At 45.0% G+C, this 19,736-nt stretch overlaps 1 protein-coding gene across 7 annotated transcripts in view; it reads left to right on the top strand.

The window, feature by feature from the left end:
• The window catches only part of MGMT (O-6-methylguanine-DNA methyltransferase), a 347,601-nt gene that overhangs the window by 197,607 nt on the left and 130,258 nt on the right, over positions 1-19,736 (top strand). The gene's annotated exons all lie outside the window — the stretch shown is intronic.

The raw sequence follows: 19,736 nt of genomic DNA, 5'->3' as shown, positions 1-19,736 counted from the left end.
TGTATGACCTAATGTAAACGGCATATAGATCTTAATCAGCAGTGCTTCCTTCAGTGGATGCTGCAATGTCCTGCTGGAAGGGTCTTGACTTACAGTTTTATTTATAGGAAGGTTTGTAAATTACAGGACACCTTAGGTTTGTGGCTTTCTTTAGGTCGATTTTTTTAAGCAAGTTACTTTGTTTGACTTACTGTACTGGCTAGGACCTCTCCTACAAGTGTTAAATAGAAGTGATGAGAGCACACAGCCATATCTTGTTCCCAGTTTTAGGGAGAAAGAATTCAGTCTCTTTTTTTCCTGATCGGTCTGGCTGGATGTTTATCAATTTCATCATTTTGCTCAAAATCCTACTTCTGGTTTCATTTATTTTCTCTATTGTTTTCCTGTTTTCTGTTTCATCGATTTCTTCTGTGATATCAGTCTGTAGACACATAATTTTATTTGAGTGTTTTCATCCCTTGGAAGGCATTTATAAAATTCTGTTAGATTCTTCTCTTGATGTTTTTCTTTTAGAATGTCATTACACTGCACATTAGTCACTTCCAATTAAAGAGTAAGTGAAAGCTCTTCAATTGTACATTTAAAAGGATTTTGAAACATGGAAATTTCCTTTGTACTTGCCTTGAGATCCAACAAAAGCTGCTGGAGCAGCAGTTTGTGCTCAGAAAATATGTCTGCTGCAAATGTGTGTGGGAATGGAGATCTTGAGAAGTTTGTGAAGCTGCTTGACATTTCTTATGATTCACAGAACGTTCACTTGTCATCAAAGCAACTTGGCGGCGTAAGCATGTGAGTGTTTTGCCTTGTAATTTTAGGTTGAATTTATTAAGAAACATCAAGTCTGCATAAAAAAGCTGATTTCCAAAGATACTTAGTTTTGCTAATAGTGGTTGAAGGCGGTTCTGATTGAGAAATTTTTCAGTATCAACTCTGAACTATAAAAATTGCAGTAAAACATTACTTCTGCTTCTAAGGCCATCAGTATGTTCCATGGTAGAGTAATTCAGGATATCCAAGTTTTATTTCTGACAGAATTTCACAAAACTGAGATGTTAAGTACAGGAGAGCAAATGAAGTAAACTACTGTTACACTTTTTCAGTTTACATGTAATAGATTCAGATATTTCCTGCCCAGTTCCTGCTGATGAGTAGTACGGTGAATGGCCATAGGGTTTAAATGCCTTATGTTTTAATAAGCTTTGTCAGTTCGTCCAGCTAAGACTCGTCCTGCTTTACACATTTTTATCACCATCTCTTATACTACATCGTAGCAGATGCCACTTCAGGTTGTACTGAATTAGTGTTTTCCTCAACGTTTTGGAAAATATTCTCACCATGGCCCTAGTTTAGAAACTCTTGATTTCGCTTTCACCATAAGGAACTACAAAGAGAGGAGAAGATTTAAACCCAAACCAAGTGGAAGAAAGGCCATAATAAAGAGCAGACATTGATGAAATTGAAAACAGAAAAAAAAGAGAGAGAGAGAGAGAAAACCAAAGAAACCAAAAGCTTGTTTTTTGAAGAGATCAATAAAAATGATAAAACTCTAACCAGACTGAGAGAGAGCAATGCAAATTACCCATGTCAGTATTGAAAGGGGAAATCAGTACAGGTCCTACAGACACTAAAAAATAATAAGGAAATATTATGAACAGTTTTATGGCAATAAAGGTGATAACTCAGATGAAATGGACAAATTACTGAAAGACACAAACTACCAGGACCTTGAGTGCTATGGTAGTTAGATGACCCTATGTCAGCCCTCATTGAACTGTGCACTTAAAAGGTGTGGATTATACTGTATGTACATTTTACCGCAGTATACCCGGTCTCAAAATATTTTTAAATGCAGCCAATATCGCATTTTGATTTACGTGCAGTTTTACCATTTTTATTGCTTTTCATCCCTTCTGTATCACCAACTTAGTTTCTGTGATAATTTTTCTTCTGTCTGAATAATACCTTTTAAGCAGTGGTGTGCTGACACCAGCTCGGATGGCTCATAAGAGCCAGTTCTTTAATTTACAAGAATTTTGTGAACTGGTTGTCAGGCAGAGTCATTATTAAAAATTAAATCATATGAATTTACAGTTAAATCCATCTCATTTAGAAAGGTAACATGCTCAAAACCCATCCCTTCCCATTATGCACTAATTTACTGTGGTCTGCACCCTTGAGTTCATTTCTGTAACAGTGTGCTGCTGAGGTACACTGTACCACTATAGTGGCGTTTTGAAATCAGCCCTAGTGTGTGTTTAAACTGCAGAAACTAGCAAATGCTGTGTTTTGTCTTGTCTCTCTAACAAACAGTTCACTAACTTTTTTCCTACTGTGTTGGATTTGGTTTTAAACCTATTCGTAGAATACATTATTTCTGTGACTTATTTTTCAATTCTAGTTTTTTACAAATAGTTGGAAATTCTTCCTAACTTGTAATCTCGGTTTTTATTCTACGTGAATGTAATAAGCCACGTTATTTTAAGTTCGTATCAGATAGTTCCAACCTCCAGAATCCTTGGATCCGATCTGGTCTTCATTTCTGCTGGGGTTTGTTCCTGTTGTCTGTGTCCTCATGTGTCTTATTTATTGCCATGTTATTGCACTTGAAAAATTGTATGTAGAAATGCATCGGATGCCGTCCTCTTCCTCCAGCAGGAACCCCCTTCTAGTCTTAGGGGTTCACATGATCAGAGGGGAGCTGCATGTCATGTGAGGTTTGGCTTGGTGACAGCTCACCCTTGCTCCTGCATGGTGGCATCCAGCTTCCTCTCCCAGCAAGAGGGCGCTCACAGGTACTCCAGGCCAGCCTGCTTTCTCTCAGCCCAAGGCTGTGCCGAGCACCTCCAGCCACCTCTCAGGGATCCCAGGGTGAGAGCGGGCCCTGGGCTGCTCCATTCCCAGAAACATTACCGTGTGCCCTTCCTGCATGACCCACCCTGCTCAAGATGGATGTCAGTTGCCACATCCTGATTTTCAAAAGTAAATAAAACACCCTTCTCAGCCTGACCATCTCCTCCGCTCCCTCCAGGGACGTGGGGTCTCTGCGCCAGAAGCAGAGTATCCTGTGGGCACCCACCCACACACACACACACACACACACACACACACACACCCCTTATTTTGAGCTTTTTGTCTTTGGTAAGGTGACTTCCTGCGATGCCTGCCACCTTGCAGTGAAGCCCAGCAGACAGAAGCTGTGAGCACCAGGTCTGCTGGCTGACGTCCACCCTCTGCTTTGCTCTTCCCGCTGCATTGGTTTGGGAGGCGAGGGGAGATGACAAGGGCCAGCCCTCTGGGTCCATCCAAATCGACTTGATGTCGATACAGGGGCTGGCAGGTTCTCGGCCTGGGTATATTAGTTGAAGAGATTGCCGCCTTGTAATTTCAGCTTACTGGGAAGGGGGTGGTTAATGGGATATACGAAGTTTCTGAGGTGCCAGTTGTAACCGTATCAGAATAGGTTTCCTGTGGCATTTAATGCATGTTTAAATATGTTTACCAAATATGAGTTATATTCAACTCTAGATGCAAGTTTGTGAAGAAAAGTAGTCACCCATTTTTGCCAAACCCCAGCCTTTATCTGTAGTTCTTTTGCTGAATATTTTAAAGTTTTGACTTCAAGCAGCAGTGTGGCTGCTCTGTTTGGGTTTGAAAGATTTACTGAACTTTAAATGCTTGAGACCCATCCATAGAGCAGTTGTTTTGGCTGTTGTAGAAAGACAGTGCCCTAGCTCTTCTGATTGAACTGTCTCCAGTACCTGTGAAGTTGTCTCAGCTCTCATTTTTGTTAAACTAAACTCAAACACGGAGAATTCTTTCACACCACTGTATGTTGTTAATGCATATTGCTTTGGGGACCAAAGTCATCCAAGCTGGTAACCACTCAAATGCTTTTTTAATTCCAAATCTAAGATTAGTAATTCCACAAAGTCCACACAACCCTGACTTTGAAGCTTTGTTACTTGGGCGCACAAGTGTTGGACGTGGACCTGGACGCCCCTCATGACTGCAGTTGTTCGCTTCATGCATCTGCTGGCTTCACAGCCTCTCCCACCCGTAAGTGGCTCCCAGGCCTCCTTTGGTTTGATTCTTCATCGCTCGGTCTGTCTGACCTTTTCAGGCCCTTCACCACGTGGATTCCTTGCCCATCTTTAGGAGCAGGGCCATGATGGAAATTCACGTGGGTCTCTGAGTTACCCAGTTGCCAAAATGAAATGCAGTCCAAAAAGGAGAAAAGTTTCCAAAGGAAAAATAAAAGTGAGAGGACTCCCTAGGGAGCTTGGGGAATCTTCGTGCTTTGATCTCCTTCACACTAGCCGGGGAGAGTTAAGGAGCTGAGATGCCCCCGTGTTAGCACTCTCGGCCTTGTCCTTGAACCTTCTCAGTTCACAGACTTTCCACCGGCCATGTTTTCCCTTTAGAAATTACGTGTTGAGACCAGTGCAGGGAACACAGAAATAAGAAATCAAGACGTGTTCTCCTTGCCCTCCTGGAATCCACAGTCCAGTGGAGGAGGCTGGTGTTCAACAACTAAGGAGCAAGTAGTTATTTGTTTGGAGTGGAGAGGAGGACTGCCAAGGAAAGAGGCCAGGTGCTGCGGGGGCATGAAAGCGGGGGCTGGCCTTTTACATGGGTCAGAGGAGGCTTCCTTGAAGGCAGCTTTCAAGCGAGATGTGAGCACTGGGAAGGGGGGTACAAGAGCCCTCCAGGCAGAGAGGGCTGTGTGTGCCATCCCTGCGCACTCGGGAAGGTACAGATGGGGACCGGTGCGCTCTCTGTGCCAAGTAGCAGGTCTGGGCCAAGACGAGGGCCCGCGGCAGCAGGGGCCGGCTCACTCCGAGATCTGTGAGCGCGTTAGGAAGCTGTCTGGAGGGAGCAGCAAAGTCACCGTGACAGCGGCGGGGTTTGGTTTTCTTTCAAGACATTCAGACGTTAAAAGAAAAAGAGCAGTTCATCCTTTCTTCCTCCACCCACCCCCTGCCTCTGGTAACCACCAGTCTGTTCTCTGTGTCTGAGCTTCGTTTTTATGTGTACACGTACGTATGTTTAGATTCCACATGTAGGAGAGACCATATGGTACTTCTTTGTATGACTGACTCACTTCACCTTAGCATAATGCCCTTGAGGCCCGTCCATGTTGTCCCACGTGGTAAGATTTCATTCTTTTTATGGCTTAATAATATTTCATTGTGTGTGTATATACACGTATATATATAAAAACATACATACATATGCGCGTGCACGTGTGTGTGTGTATATACACGTGTGTCACATTTTCCTTATCCTTTCATCTGTCGACGGGCACTTAGGTTGCTATCTTGGCTATTGTAAGTGATTGCTGCAGTGAACATGGGGGTGCATATATCTTTTCAAGTTAGTGCTTTTGCTTTCTCTGGATAAATACTCAGGAGTGGAGTTGCTGGATCATAATGGTAGTTCTATTTTTAATTTTTTTGAGGGACCTCCATACTGTTCTCTATAGTGGCTGCACCAATTTACATTCCCCCCAACAGTGTAGGAGGGTGCCCTTTTCTCCACATCCTCGCCAACATTTGTTATTTCTTGTCTTTTTGATAAGAGCCTTTCTACCGTGTGAGGTGATACTCACTGTGGTTTTGATTGCATCTCCCTGATGATTACTGACGTTGAGCACCTTTTCATGTATCTGTTGGCCATCTGTACGTCTTCTTTGGAAAAATGTTTACTCATCTCTTCTGCCCATTTTGTTTGTTTGTTTGTTTGTTTGTTTGGGGTTTTTTTTTTTTTTTTTTTTTTTTTTGCGGTACGCGGGCCTCTCACCGTTGTGGCCTCTCCCGTTGCGGAGCACAGGTTCCGGACACGCAGGCCCAGCGGCCACGGCTCGGGCCCAGCCACTCCGCGGCATGTGGGATCTTCCCGGACCGGGGCATGATCCTGTGTCCCCTGCATCGGCAGGCGGACTCTCAACCACTGCGCCACCAGGGAAGCCCTTCTGCCCTTTGAGGGTTTTTTTTTGGCTGTTGAGTTGTATGAGTTCCTTAATATATTTTGGACATTAGCCTCTTATCAGATATATCAGGGGTCCCAAACGAGAACCTGTGGCCTGTTAGGAGCCAGGCTGCACAGCGGCGGGTGAGCCGGCGAAGCTTCCTCTGTATCTACAGCCGCTCCCCATCGCTTGCATTACCTCCTGAGCTCCACCTTTTGTCAGATCAGCGGCAGCAGTAGATTCTCGTAGGAGTAGGAGCTCGAACACTACTGTGGACTGCACGTGCAAGGCATCTAGGTTGCACGCTCCTCATGAGCATCTAATGCCTGATGATCTGAGGTGGAGCTGAGGCGGTGATGCTAGCACTGGGGAGCGGATGCAAATACAGATCATCATTAGCGGAGAGGTTTGACGGCACAGAGACCATAATAAATCAACTGCTTGCAGACTCATATCAAAACCCTATCAGTGAGCGGCAAGCGACAGTTAAGCTGCATCCGGGGGCAGGCTTTATAGTGGCAAGTGAGTTGATGTGCTTCAGTTGTACACTGCATCTGGTGGCAGGCTTTAAGTCAGAATCCGACACTTATTTTAGTCCACGCATGGCTTGCCCGTTATTTTATTTACCACTTCCATCCGTGCCTCTTCCCCACGCTGCGCACTTGTCTCAGTCACAGTGTTGGTAAGCCCACAAGCTAACCTTAGCCAAAATGAGTAAAAACACAAATGTTGCTGGGGAGCTTCTTTGAAAAGGGGGAAAGACCCAACGATGAGACAGCAGAAGACTCTAAGGCTGCCAACAAAAAGAAAGCTGCATTGAAAAGAAAATACCAAGAGGCCTACTTACATTACGGGTTCATTTGCAACAGGTGATTCACATTCTCCAAGCCCACTTTGAATAACATGTGGTGACTGGCTATCCAAGGAAGCCATGAAACCTTCAAAACGGCTTCACCACATGATGACCAAGCACCCTGCATTAAAAGACAAGCCTTTGGGGTTTTTCAACAGAAAAAAAAGTGAACACGAAGAACAGAGCAGTTACTGAAGGCCACCACTTCATCAAATGTGTCTGTACTGAGAGCATCATTCTTAGTGGCTAACCGCATTGCTGAAGCTAAGAAGCCCTTTACTGTTGGTGCAGAGTCGATCCTGCCTGCTGCCAAGGACGTTTGTCGTGAACTTTCAGGAGAGGCTGCAGTTTAAAAGGTGGCACGCACTCCTCTTTCGGCCAGCGCCGTAACTAGAAGAATTGATGAAATAGCAGAGGATACTGAGGCACAGTTGTTAGAGAGAATTAATGAGTCACCGTGTTATGCAGTCCAGGCTGACGAGTCTACCAGTGTTGACAGCAAGGCAACAATGCTTGTTTTTTGCTATGTATTTTTTCAGGAGGATGTACACGAGGATATGTTACGTGCACCGTTGTTGCCAGCCAGCACCACAGCTGCAGAACGATTCAAGGCTTTGAATGATTACATATCAGGAAACCTGAATTGGTCATTTTGTGTTGATATGTGCACGGACAGAACGGCTGCCGTGACTGTACAGCCTTCTGGTTTCACTACTCGGGTCAAAGAGGTCACTTCTGAATGTGAGTCTATGCACTGTGTCATCCGTAGAGAAGTGCTGGCTAGCCAGAAAATGTCACCTGAACTTAACAGCGTTTTGCAGGATGGGATTAAAATTATCAACCACGTTGAAGTACATGCCCTTAACTCACGTCTGTTCGTGCAGCTCTGTGAGGAGATGGACGCAGAGCACGCACATCTTCTCTTATACACAGAAGTGAGATGGCTTTCTGAAGGTAGATCACTGGCCAGAGTTTTTGAGTTTTGAGAGCCGCTCCCCAGAGATTTCCTTTAAAAAAACAGTCACCACTGGCAGCACATTTCAGTGACACAGAATGGGTCGCAGAACTTGCTCACTTGTGTGACATATTTGGTCGGCTCAGCGACATCAGTCTGTCACTTCAAGGGAGGATGACAACTGTGTTCAAGTCTGCAGATAAAGTGGCTGCATTCAAAGCCAAACCGGAATTATGGGGGCGACGAGTGAACATTGGGATTTTTGACATGTTTCAAACATGAGCAGAGGTTTTGAAGGAGACTGAGCCGGGGCCTTCTTTCTCCCATCTGGTGCGTGATCACCTATCTCAGCTTTCAACTTCCCAACCACAAAAGACCCCTGAACTGGGAAGGAATGGATCCGCTACCCATTTGTGAATAAGCCAGGTGAATCGACTTTGTCTGTGCCAGAAGAGGATCAAGTGCTTGAGGTCGCAAACGACGGTGGCCTTAAAATTACCTTTGAGACAACTTCACATCTCCATACGTTCTGGACCGAAGTCAGGGCGGAATATCCTGAGGCTGCCCCGAAAGCACTGAAAAGCCTGCTTCCATTTCCAACATGCTGTCTTTGTGAAGCAGGGTTTTCTGCAGTGACAGCAACCGAAATGAGATTGCGGAGTAGACTGGACTTAAGCAACACACTTCGGGTGTCACTGTCTCCCATCACCCCCAGATGGGGCCCTCTAGTTGCAGGATAACAAGTTCAGGGCTCCCACTGATTCTGCATTATGGTGAGTTGTATAATTGTTTCATTGTGTATTACAATGTAATAATAATAGAAATAAAGTGCACAATAAATGTAATGCACTTGAATCATCCTGAAACCATCCCCCACCTCCGTGGTCCATGGAAAAATTGTCTTCCATGAAACCAGTCCCTGGTGCCAGAAAGGTTGGGGACCACTGAGATACATGATTTGCAAATATTTTCTTTCACTCAGTAGGTTGCCTTTTCATTCTTTTGATGGTTTCCTTTGGTGTACAGAAGCTTTTTAGTTTGATATAGTCCCACTTATGTGTTTTATTCCTTTGGCTTCTGGTGTTAGAATCAAAAAAATAATCACCAAGACCAATGTCAAGGAGCCCACCTATTTTTTTTCTTCTAGAAGTTTTATGATTTCAAATTTTACATTCAAGTCATTAAGCCATTTTGAGTTAATTTCTGTATATGGTGTAACATAGTGTTCCATTCTTTCATGTGTGGCTGTCCAGTTTTCCAAACACAATTAATTGAAGACACCGGCCTTTCCCCATTGTATATTATTGACTCCTTTGTTATAAATTCATTGACCATAATATGCGTGGGTTTATTTCTGGGCTCTCTATGCTGTTCCATTGATCTCTCTGTTTGTTTTTAATGCTAATATCATAGTGTTTTGATGACTGTAGCTTCAGAATATAGTTTGAAATCAAGGAGCATGATGCCTCCAGCTCTGTTCTTCTTCCTCAAGATTGTTTTGGCTATTCAGGGTCTTTTATGATTCTATACAAATTTTAGGATTGTTTGTTCTATATCTGTTAAAAATGCCATTGGAAGTTTGATAGGGATTGCATTGAATTCGTATATTGCTTTAGGTAGTATGGACATTTTAACAATATTAATTCTTCTAATCTGTAAGCATAGAAAATCTTTCCATTTATTTGTGTCTTTTTCAATTTCTTTTAATGTCTTGTAGTTTTTTTAATGTATTGATCTTTTACTTCCTCGGTTAAATTTATTCCTAGATGTTTTATTATCTTGACACAATTGTAAATAGGATTATTTCCTTAATTTCTCTTCCTTCTAGTTCATTGTTAGTATGTAGAAATGCAACAGATTTTTGTGTGTTGCTTTTGTATCCTGCACCTTAACTGAATTTATTTGTTCCAACAGTTTCTTTGATGGAGTCTTTAAGCTTTTATATATAATATTATTTCATTTGCAGATAGTGACAGTTTCACTTCTTCCTTTCCAACCTGGATGTCTTTTATTTTCTTATCTTGCCTAATTTCTCTGGCTAGGACTTCCAATACTATGTTGAATAAAAGTGGTTAGAGAGCATCCTTGTCTTGTTGCTGATCTCAGAGAAAAAACCTTTTCACCTTTTCACATATATGATGTTAGCTGTGGGCTCGTCATATATGGCCTGTATTATGTAAAGGTACATTCTGTCTGTACCCACTTTGTTGAGAGTTTTTATCATAAATGGGTATTGAATTTTGTCGTATGCTTTTTCCGCATCCGTTGAGGTGAGCACGTGATCTTTATCCTTCCTTTTATTAACGTAGTGTGTTACATTGATTTGTAAATGTCCAGTGATGCGTGCATCCTTGGAATAAATCCCACTTGATCATAGTGTATGATCCTTTTACTGTATTGTTGAATTCAGCTTGCTGACATTTTGTTGAGGACTTTTGCATCCACGTTCGTTAGGGATATTTGCCTGTAGTTTTCTTTTCTTGTGGTATCCTCGTTTGGTTTTGTTATCAGGGTAATGCTGCCCTCACAAGATGAGTTTGGACAAGTTCCCTTCTCTTCTGTTTTTTGGGAGAGTTTGAGAAGCATTTATATTCTTCTTTGAATGTTTGGTAGAATTCACCAGTGAAGCCCTCAGGTCCTGGGCTTCTGTTTGTTGGGTGGTTTTTGATTACTGATTCATTTTCGTACTGGTAATTGGTTTGTTCAGATTTTCTATTTCATCCTGCATCAGTTTTGGTAGGTTGTATGTTTTTAGGAATTTATCCATTTCCTCTAGGTTGTCCAGTTTGTTGGCATATAATTGTTCATAGTAGTCTCTTGTGATTCTTTGTATTTCTGTGGTATCAGTTAATTTTCATTTCTGATTTTATGTATTTCTCTCTTTTTTCTTGGTGAGTCTAGCTAAGCATTTGTCAGTTTTGTTTCTCTTTTCAGAGAACCAGCTATTAGTTTCATTTACCTTTTCTATTGCCTTTTTAGTCTCTATTTCATTTATTTCTGCTCTAATACTTATTTCCATCCTTCTACTAACTTTGGGCTGCTTTATTCTTCTTTTTCTAGTTCCTTGAAATGTGAAGTTAGATTGTTTCAGATTTTTCTTGTTTCATGAGGTAGGCATTTATCACTATGAACTTCCCTCATAGAATTGCTTTTGCTGCATCCCATAAGTTTTAGTATGTTAAATCTTCATTTTCATATGTCTCAAGATTTTATTTATTCCTCTTTTGATTTCTCCTTTGACTTATTGGTTGTTCAGTAGCTTGTTTAATTTCCACATATTTGTGGGTTTTCCAGCTTTCTTCATGTAATTAATTTCTAGTTTTAGACCACTGTGGTCAGAAAATATGCTTGACATGATTTCAGTCCTCTTAAATTAAGAGTTATTTTGTGGCTTAACATATGATCTGTCTTGGAAAATGTCCCATGTCTACTTGAGAAGAATGTGTTTTTTGTTGCTTTGGAATGGAACATTGGTAAATGTCTGTTAAGTACATCTGGTCTAACGTATCATTTAAGGCTGATGTTTCTGTGTAGATTTTCTGTCTGGATGACCTATTCATCGAAGTAAGTGGGGTGTTAAAGTCCCACTACTGTTATCATATTGCTCTCTTGTTTCCCCCTTTAGGTCTATTAATACTTGCTTTATAAATTTGGATGCCCCATGTTGGATGCATAAATATTTACAAATGTTATATCTTCTTGAGTGGGCCACTCTATCATTATGTAATGCCTTTCTTTGGCTCTTATTACAGTCTTTGCTTTAAAGTCTATTTTGTCTGATATAAGTATAGCTACTCCAGCTTTCTTTTGGTTTTCATTGCATGGAATATCTTTTTCCATTCCTTCACTTTCAGTCTGTGTGTGTCCTTACATCTAAAATGAGTCTCTTATAGGCAGCATGTAGATGGGTCTTGTTTTTTTTTTTAATCCATTTGGCCACTCTGTGTCTTTTGAGTAGAGCATTGAGTATATTTACACATAAAGTCGTTATTGATAGGTAGGTGCTTATTGCCATTTTGTTCATTTTTTTCTCACTGTTTTTGTAGTCCCCCTCTGTTCGTCTCTTCTACTCTTCCTCTCTTCCTTTGTGGTTTGATGATTTCTTTGGTGGTATGCTTGTATTTCTTTCTCTTTATCTTTTGTGTATTTTCTATAGGTTTTGCTTTTTGGTTACCATGAGGATTACATATAACAACTTATGTCTGTAACAGTCTCTTTTAAATTAATAACAGTTTAAGTTTGATCACAGTGGAAAGCTCAACATATATTACTCTTTGCCTCCTCCATTTTTTATGCTTTTGATGTCACATTTTACATCTTTTTATCTTACATATCCCTGAACTAATTATTTTAATAGTTATTTTTACTGCTTTTGTGTTTTAACCTTCATATTAGCTTTACAAGTGATTAATTCACTACCTTTAGTATAACTTTATTTTTTCAGTGAGATGTGTTTCTTCATATGTATTCTTGTTACCATTTAGCGCCCTTTCTTTTCAGCTTAAAGAAGTCCCTTTAACCTTTCTTATAGGGCCAGTTTAGTGGTGATGAACTCCTTTACCTTTTTCTTTTCTGGGAAACTCTGAATCTCCCCTTCAGTTCTGAATGATAATCTTGATGGGTAGAGAATTCTTGGTTGGAAGTTTTTTACTTGCAGCACTTTGAATATATCCTGCTTCCTTCTGGCCTGCAGAGTTTCTGCTAAAAATCTGCTCATAGTCTTATAAGGGTTCTCTTGTACATATCTAGTTGTTTCTTTCTTGCTGCTTTTTCCCCTTGTCTTTAACTTTTGACATTTTAATTGTAATGTGTCTTGGTGTGGGTCTGTTTGGGTTCCTCTTATTTGGAGTTCTCTGGGCTCTCTGGATCTTACTGTGTGTTTCCTTCCCTAGGTTAGGGAAATTTTCAGCCATTATTTCTTCAAGTAAGATTTCTGCCCCTTTCTGTATCTCTTCTCCTTCTGGGAGCCCTATGATGTGACTGTAAGGCCGTTTGATGTTGCTTCATATTCCCTTAAGCTGTCTTCACAATTTTTTCATTCTTTTTGCTTTTCGGATGGCGTGAGTTTCACTGTCTTGCCTTCAGGTTGACTGATTCTTTCTTCTGCTTCATCTAGTCTATTGTTGAATCCCTCTGGTGTAGTTTTTAGTTTGGATAGTTTTGTTTTTAATCATCACCCTGGGTGTAGTGTGGATTTGGAGATGTTGAGCAAGCCAGTTACTACCCCATCATAGTGGTCCAGGCAAGAGATGAGAGGTGTTTGGACTAGTAGAGCAATGACAGGAGCTGGGTCCAGAAGTGGAGAGTAAGGTTGGAGAGTAAGTTGGGAATTAAGAACAAGAGCACCCTGTGATTACGTAGGGGCAACAGACGGAGAAGGCAACAGTGAGTCCTGCGTTCCTGGTGTGTGTAACTGGTAGCAGCAGAGGAGGCACTCATCGGAACAGGAAATGGCGCAGGAGGCCAGGGTGTGGAGGGAAGGATAACTTCAGCACTGGCATGCTCTTCCTAATGGCTATGGAAACCTGACAGGCATATGATGAAATCAGTGGAGAAGTATAGGCTGGAGACCTGAATTGAGAGTAATCCACCTTATAACTGGTGATGTGAGCCGTGGACACTGGTGATAAACTAGGACAAGAGCACAGAGGGAGAAGAGAGGCCAATGTTAAAGAGGGATAGGTCTCCCTGGGGAGTAGGCAGTGGTATCAGAGGCTGGCGGGAGAGTCGGTGGGACGGGGGCGCCCGAACTCATTCCTCGCTGTCAGCTGGCACCACCCTCCTCAGAGCCACGCCCATCAGGTGCTCTGCCCTCAAATCAAAACTTGGTGTCAGTGCCTTCATTGCATGCCAGGATTTAAAGGGTGGGCAGCTGTCCACTGTAACCCCTGAGAGGCGACGTCCAGGTTGAGTGCTGTGTCACTGCTGCCAGGCACACACAAGAGCCCCCATTGACTCAGCAGGGGCGCAACTCACCACCTGCATGGACGGATCCCAGTCACAGCAGCCCCAGACCCAGAGGGGAAGACCAGGGCAAAGCCTCCGTCCCCTGGATGAGAGCCGAGGCAGGGCAGGCCCTCGGCAGGGAAGGCAGAAAGAGTCTTAGGAAAGAGAAGAGCAGACATGGCTGGACTTGGTGCCTAAGTTGTGCTCATTAGACAGTGTCCTTCTCTGAAAGTGTGTTTCTTCAGCACATGCCCCATGGTGCTTAGTGTGGAAGTGACCAGAATCACCAGGAAGATAGCTTTGTGAGGGTTTGGGCCACATGAGGCTGGGCATGGAGTCTGTAGCTGGAGTTGGGTTCTAATTAATAGGTAATAACCATTTGATAATTATAATCATTTTAAAATTGATAAATTGATTCTTTTAAATAAAAGGAAACATTAAGGCTGACTGTTCTGCAGAAGCAGCACATGGGGAAATGAAATTTTCTATCTCACTGGGAATTTCCTGGTAAATACGCAGGCAGATGCATACATTAAGATTACGGAAGCAAAATGATCTCATCTACCTTTTAGGCACAGAGAATGCGTTCTGTACAGCATAGAACAGAGTAAATAACAGATACTGGGCACCAAGAGTATTTTTTTCTTTTGGAAAAGAAATTGAAAAACAGTTATTAATTGGAGACTTCAAAGTCTTTATTTCAGTAAGTCTCCCAAATGCCAGTGGCCATGTCCCCAGTGGGTAAGTGGGGATACCAGACCGGTTCCCGTTGTCAGTGGGTGAGTGAGGACCATCTGAAGACAGACTTGCTGACTCTGCAGCCTTGGCTGTGATATGAGGCATCCCAGACGGTGCAGGGAAACAACAGACCCTGTGCCCAAGTTCCCTGAGAGGTCATTTACATGAAATACATGTTTTTTTGTTTTGTTTTGTTTTTTTTGCGGTACGCGGGCCTCTCACTGTTGTGGCCTCTCCCGTTGCGGAGCACAGGCTCCGGATGCACAGGCTCAGCGGCCATGGCTCACGGGCCCAGCCGCCCCACGGCATGTGGGATCTTCCCGGACCGGGGCATGAACCCGCGTCCCCTGCATCGGCAGGTGGACTCTCAACCGCTTCGCCACCAGAGAAGCCCATACATGTATTTTTTAAAAGCAGTTTTAATGTGCATATTTTCATTTTTAGCTTTATTTGCTTTACGGTTTTTGTCCTGTGGTTTGTATTTATTTTCTATTCTTTATATGACTTGTAGCTGTTTCATGTAATATCATCTTCTCTCTGGACTGACCTGAGTTGCCCTGTGCTAATAACCGTGGTACGTTTTCCTGGTTTGCAAGACTACCTTGAGTCAGCAGATCCCTAACTTGTCTGTTAACCTGTACACCATAGAGAACAGCCAGCCTCAGCTTTTCAGACAGGCATCGTCTCCTTGTTCTCCTGAAAGGGGAGCCATAGTGAGCTCTCCTGCTCCCTGAGCGGTTGCCGGATCCGGTGGTAAGTAAAGGAAGTCACGCGTAAACTGAAAGCAAGGCCTTGTCTTCCCCCTCATCTGTTTGTGAGCTGCCGTGCTCCTCCCTGTGCCCCCACCTGATGGGCAGTCTTCACAGGATGGTCCCTGCTCGGGCATCATTAAGTGGCTTTTCCTTGCCCGACGTGCACCTGTGAACGTCACACCGCCAGGCTCATGGGCCACAGTGCTTGTCTGCTGGGAGACAGTGGCGGGGAGCCTCAGTCCCCAGGGCTGGTGACCTGGGCCAGCGAGGGGCGCGGGCCGGGCAGGGGAAGAGCAGACCATGTGGCCACGGCTGGGGCCAGTGGTGTCAGGCTGGGTGGGTCTGGGGCTCCAGGTTGCTGGGCACCTTGATTGCCACTGGCAGCAAGAGCCCTTCTGCTCACAGACAAGGCTGGTAGTGGCAGTAAGAGGAACGGCAATAAATTTAGATTCTTTTGGTGTCTGCAGGTCATTATTGGAATTACAGCAACTGGCTGTGAGGTCATAAAGTTCCCCTGACAGGTCGTGAATACCAAGCCCGGTCACTGCGGAGGCTGCCTGCATCCCCCTCCATTATTGTCAGGGAATGGCCTCTCCGGGAGGCCGGCATGAAATGAAAATGGGAGGCTGGAGAAAGGAGGCGTGCCAGCAGCCTCTGAGTGGGGAACCCTGGATTTCTCTCTGAGTCGGGGAGGAAGGGTTGGTCACCAGTTTAGAGACCTGGATGGCTCAGGGCCGCTCAGCGCAAGGCCCGCACCCCAGCCTCCCTGCCCAGAGCCTTGGCCATTATTCCTGGTCCTACAGACGAGTGAGCCTAGCCAGGATGCTGAGAGCGTGCTTCTCGAATGACGTGTGGGCCTGGCCCAGCTTCCTTTGCTGGGCGGGACCCAATGGGGGGCTTCGTAGCTGTGACGCAGAGGGGCTGCCAGCACTGGGCTGTGATGCTGCCCTGGGCGTGCGGGGCCTGGAGGACGGTGAGTGTCACCTCCAGGCCCCTCAGGCCCGAGGGAAAGACTTTTAGCCAAACGAGCATCTCTCCTGGAAAAATTCATCTTTCAGTGGAGGACCAGGAGACACACTGGAAGGTATTTATCTTGAACCCTAAACTCTGTCAAAAAACATAATCAAGCCCTCGGTCTTGGGGTGATAGCCACTCCGTAACATTTTAATGACACCTGTGGGGTAACACATGTTAGTTGAGTCAGCCGTGTGCGCGCGTTATGTGCAGACCCAGTTCAAGGCGTGTGATTCTAAGCCATAACTCACTATTTAAAGTCACCTCAAAGAGAACCGTTACATTCTTAGTATAAAGGAGCGTTATTCGTAAGATTGTAAGATTTTATTTTAAGCTCTCACAGATAAGCAGCAGTTCAGATCAATATGTTTTATAGGAAACTAATTTGATTAAATTTCACACTATGATGTGTCTGTTTCCCAAACTTTATGACGTTCTTGTATACCTTGTGGGTTCTAGAAACAAAGATGTGGGGAAAGGTGGGTTGGACCAAGCTGGAGGTGCTCCTGTACTGCGAGACCTCTTAGGCCCAAGTGTGCTGGCCTGCGGGTAAGGGGTGTGCGGCGTTTCCCCGTATGTTTAACCAAGGGGCGCTTTCCTTCTCCCCGAGCAGCCTGTGTGACTCCGGGGGACCTGCGGCACACAGCTTGAGAAATGCTGGTATAGTTCAGTGGAAATGTGTAATTAAGGAAAAGTGAAATAGTTATAAAATGTCTCTGTGAAGAGTGCAGCCCCGTGAACGTGGAACGTCCTGAGTGTGGTACAGGGTGCGCTTCTGGACCTTTGAAGCGGGGACACGCTGTGGTGGATCTTAACGTGGTCAGTAAGCGAATCCAGCCCCGACTTCCCTCCTCAAAGGAAAGGGGTTATGTCCGCGTAGGTGCATATCCATCCTTGGCCCAATGTCAGTGAAACAGGAGAGGCGGCCGGGTACAAACCTGATGCCTTCCTCTGCAGGTTACCGTCAGTGCTGCGTTTACCAGACAACATGTCACTCTTAGAGTCACAGAAGGCACTCCTACGTACTTCCTGGGAATATGAAAATGTCACAAAATTAAAAGTGATTTTTCTGGAATTACTATAAGTGAACAGATCATATCACCTGCATTATGCCATTCTGATCCTGTAGTTTCCACGTACAAGGCTGGGACGTGTCTTTGCCTTAGAGAGGAAGGCGGCCGGAGCTGCAGGCTGGGGCTCAGTAGCAGACCCCGTGCACTTTTCTCATTCACGTCCTATCGATTTGTGACAGCGATTACATGCTCTTGTCGTGCAAGCAGTAGGGCTTTCTAACTGGCGCTATGACTTGTAGACTTTCTGAGAATTTTCATTAGAAGTCGCGGATCGTACAAGCTGAGGGAAGCCGAGACAAACGATTTAAAAGCCCCTGGCACGTGGGCCGGCCTGAGTTCAGATTTCCTTTCCCGGGCGTGGTTTGGGGGGCCGGTAGCAGAGCGTGGTTGTGTTGTAATGAAGCCGCCTCTCCAGGGCCACGGGAGTTTGCAGATGCTGATGAAAGGAGAATCCTTTGCATTCAGAGACGTATCGGCATTGAGACCTCCCGGTGCCGGGGAAAGGTGGGTTCACATACCTGTGTCCCAGGAGCCCCTTCTCCCCACTCTTTCCTTCCTCCGAAAGTGTTCCCCCCTCTTGGCTGCCTCGATGTTGCAGATAAGGACTCTCAGAGGTGTGTCTGGGCACCCGTTTGTCCCAGGCGGAGCTCCAGGGCCGAGATACCTTCTGGTCCCCAGGGCCGTGTTGACTTCCGTCCCAGGGCCTGGAGACTGTCTGGGGTCACCCTGCCCTTTACCGAGCGCTGGCTCACAGCTGCACTGAGAGTGCTTTTCTGCTACTGGGCCCAGGTTCCAGACGGTAGGATTCTCCTGGTCCTTTTCTTGGTGGCTTCTGTGTGTTGTGGCCTGTTACCCTGGGGACGCCAGGAGGTTTTCTTTCAAAGTGACAGACGTTTGCTTGGGGAACTCGGCTAAGGACGTGGCTTTTCCGAGATGCGCAGACATTGCCCCTTTAAGAGTCAGCTCCAGGGCCTGGCCTGCGACAGGCGTCTTCCACTCAGGGCCTGCCTTGGCCAGGAAGGCCTGCTTGTTCTGGTTGTCTTGACCGTTGAATTTGTCTTGGCTTATTTTTAATTTTTTCATACGCCTCCAGGGGAAATTCCCAACTCCTTGGCATAGTCGGGGGCCTTTTGCCCACAGACGCCAGCCCTCCAGGGCAGGCCCCTCTCCTCAAGTCCGTCTCAGGCTGTGGTCTGCAGCCAGACAGCAAATGCCCTGTCCTGGAACATGGCGCGTGCTCTCTCTTCCCTTCCCAGGACCTGGAACTCTGCCCACTTCTTCTCCACCCCGCGCTCTCGATCCCTCAAGGATGTCCTTGCGCATCTTCTCTGACATCCTCCCTGACCTCAGCCGCCTCTGCAACCCTGTGCACCTAGTCCCCTGCCGCACTGGGACACTTGTTTCCTCAGGGACCACACATGTCCCACACTTTACACGTGCCTCCTGAGGGACTGTCAACAGATCACTGATTACCGGTTGGTATTGGGATCTGCTTGGTACTTAGGAGAACACGGGAGCTTCATCCTGTATTTCCGTTGAAAATGGTCCCCCTACCAGTGCTTCCTGGGTCGTTCCCTAGCACTGGATCTTCATCTGTGTCCGTCTGTCTCCTGCACTAGACAGTGAGCACCACGAAGGCCGCGTTTTTATCAGGCCGGGTCTCCAGCTGTGTCCACAGTTCCTCGCCCACTGCATGGGCATGTTAGTATTTACTTCATACGTTTGCCCAACTGTGACATCTTAAATATTTATCTGAGCTGGTAATGTGAATCATATTTCAAATACCATGATGATGCAGGGAACATTTCTTACTTAAATGGAGTTTTCCCCAGTGTGCGTGGGAGGCGTGCTGCATCACCCACCCCCAGAGGTGGGCCTTCCTGTGGGGAGGGGTTCCCGGGGCCTCTGACAGCGGGTGCCGACAGACTGCACGGTGACTGTTCAAGAGATGCTGCCCATCTTGAAAACTTGTCAGAATAGGAATTCCAGAAAGATCAGAAATCCGTATTCCTTTTTAAAATTCTGTTCTTAAACATTTGCACTGCAAGAGACCCCGTGAGAAGAGAATGTGACAAAAGTCTACTATTCAGAACATATAAAGAACTCTCTAAACTCAGCAAAAAGAAAATAAACATTCCAGTTAGAAAATGGGCAAGACACTTCACCGAGGAGGATGTGAGTTTGGCAATAAGTACACGAAAAGATGCTCATTAGACAATAGGGAGATGCAGGTTAAAGTCAGTGAGAGACCACTGCACACCTGCAGCCACCCTGGCAAACAGCATGGCGGTTCCTTACGAAGTCGAGCGCACAGTCTCCACGTGGCCCAGCAGTCGCACTCCTGGTCGTATACCCTAGAGAAATGAAAACTTATGTCCACACAAAATCTGCACACAAACGTTCCTAGTAGCTTTATCTGTAATGGCCCCAAATTGGG

This window comes from Globicephala melas, chromosome 16, assembly GCF_963455315.2.
Source record: "Globicephala melas chromosome 16, mGloMel1.2, whole genome shotgun sequence".
Lineage (NCBI taxonomy): Eukaryota > Metazoa > Chordata > Mammalia > Artiodactyla > Delphinidae > Globicephala > Globicephala melas.
Note: the sequence above shows the minus strand (reverse complement) of the source record. Positions and strands in the feature narration are given on the sequence as shown.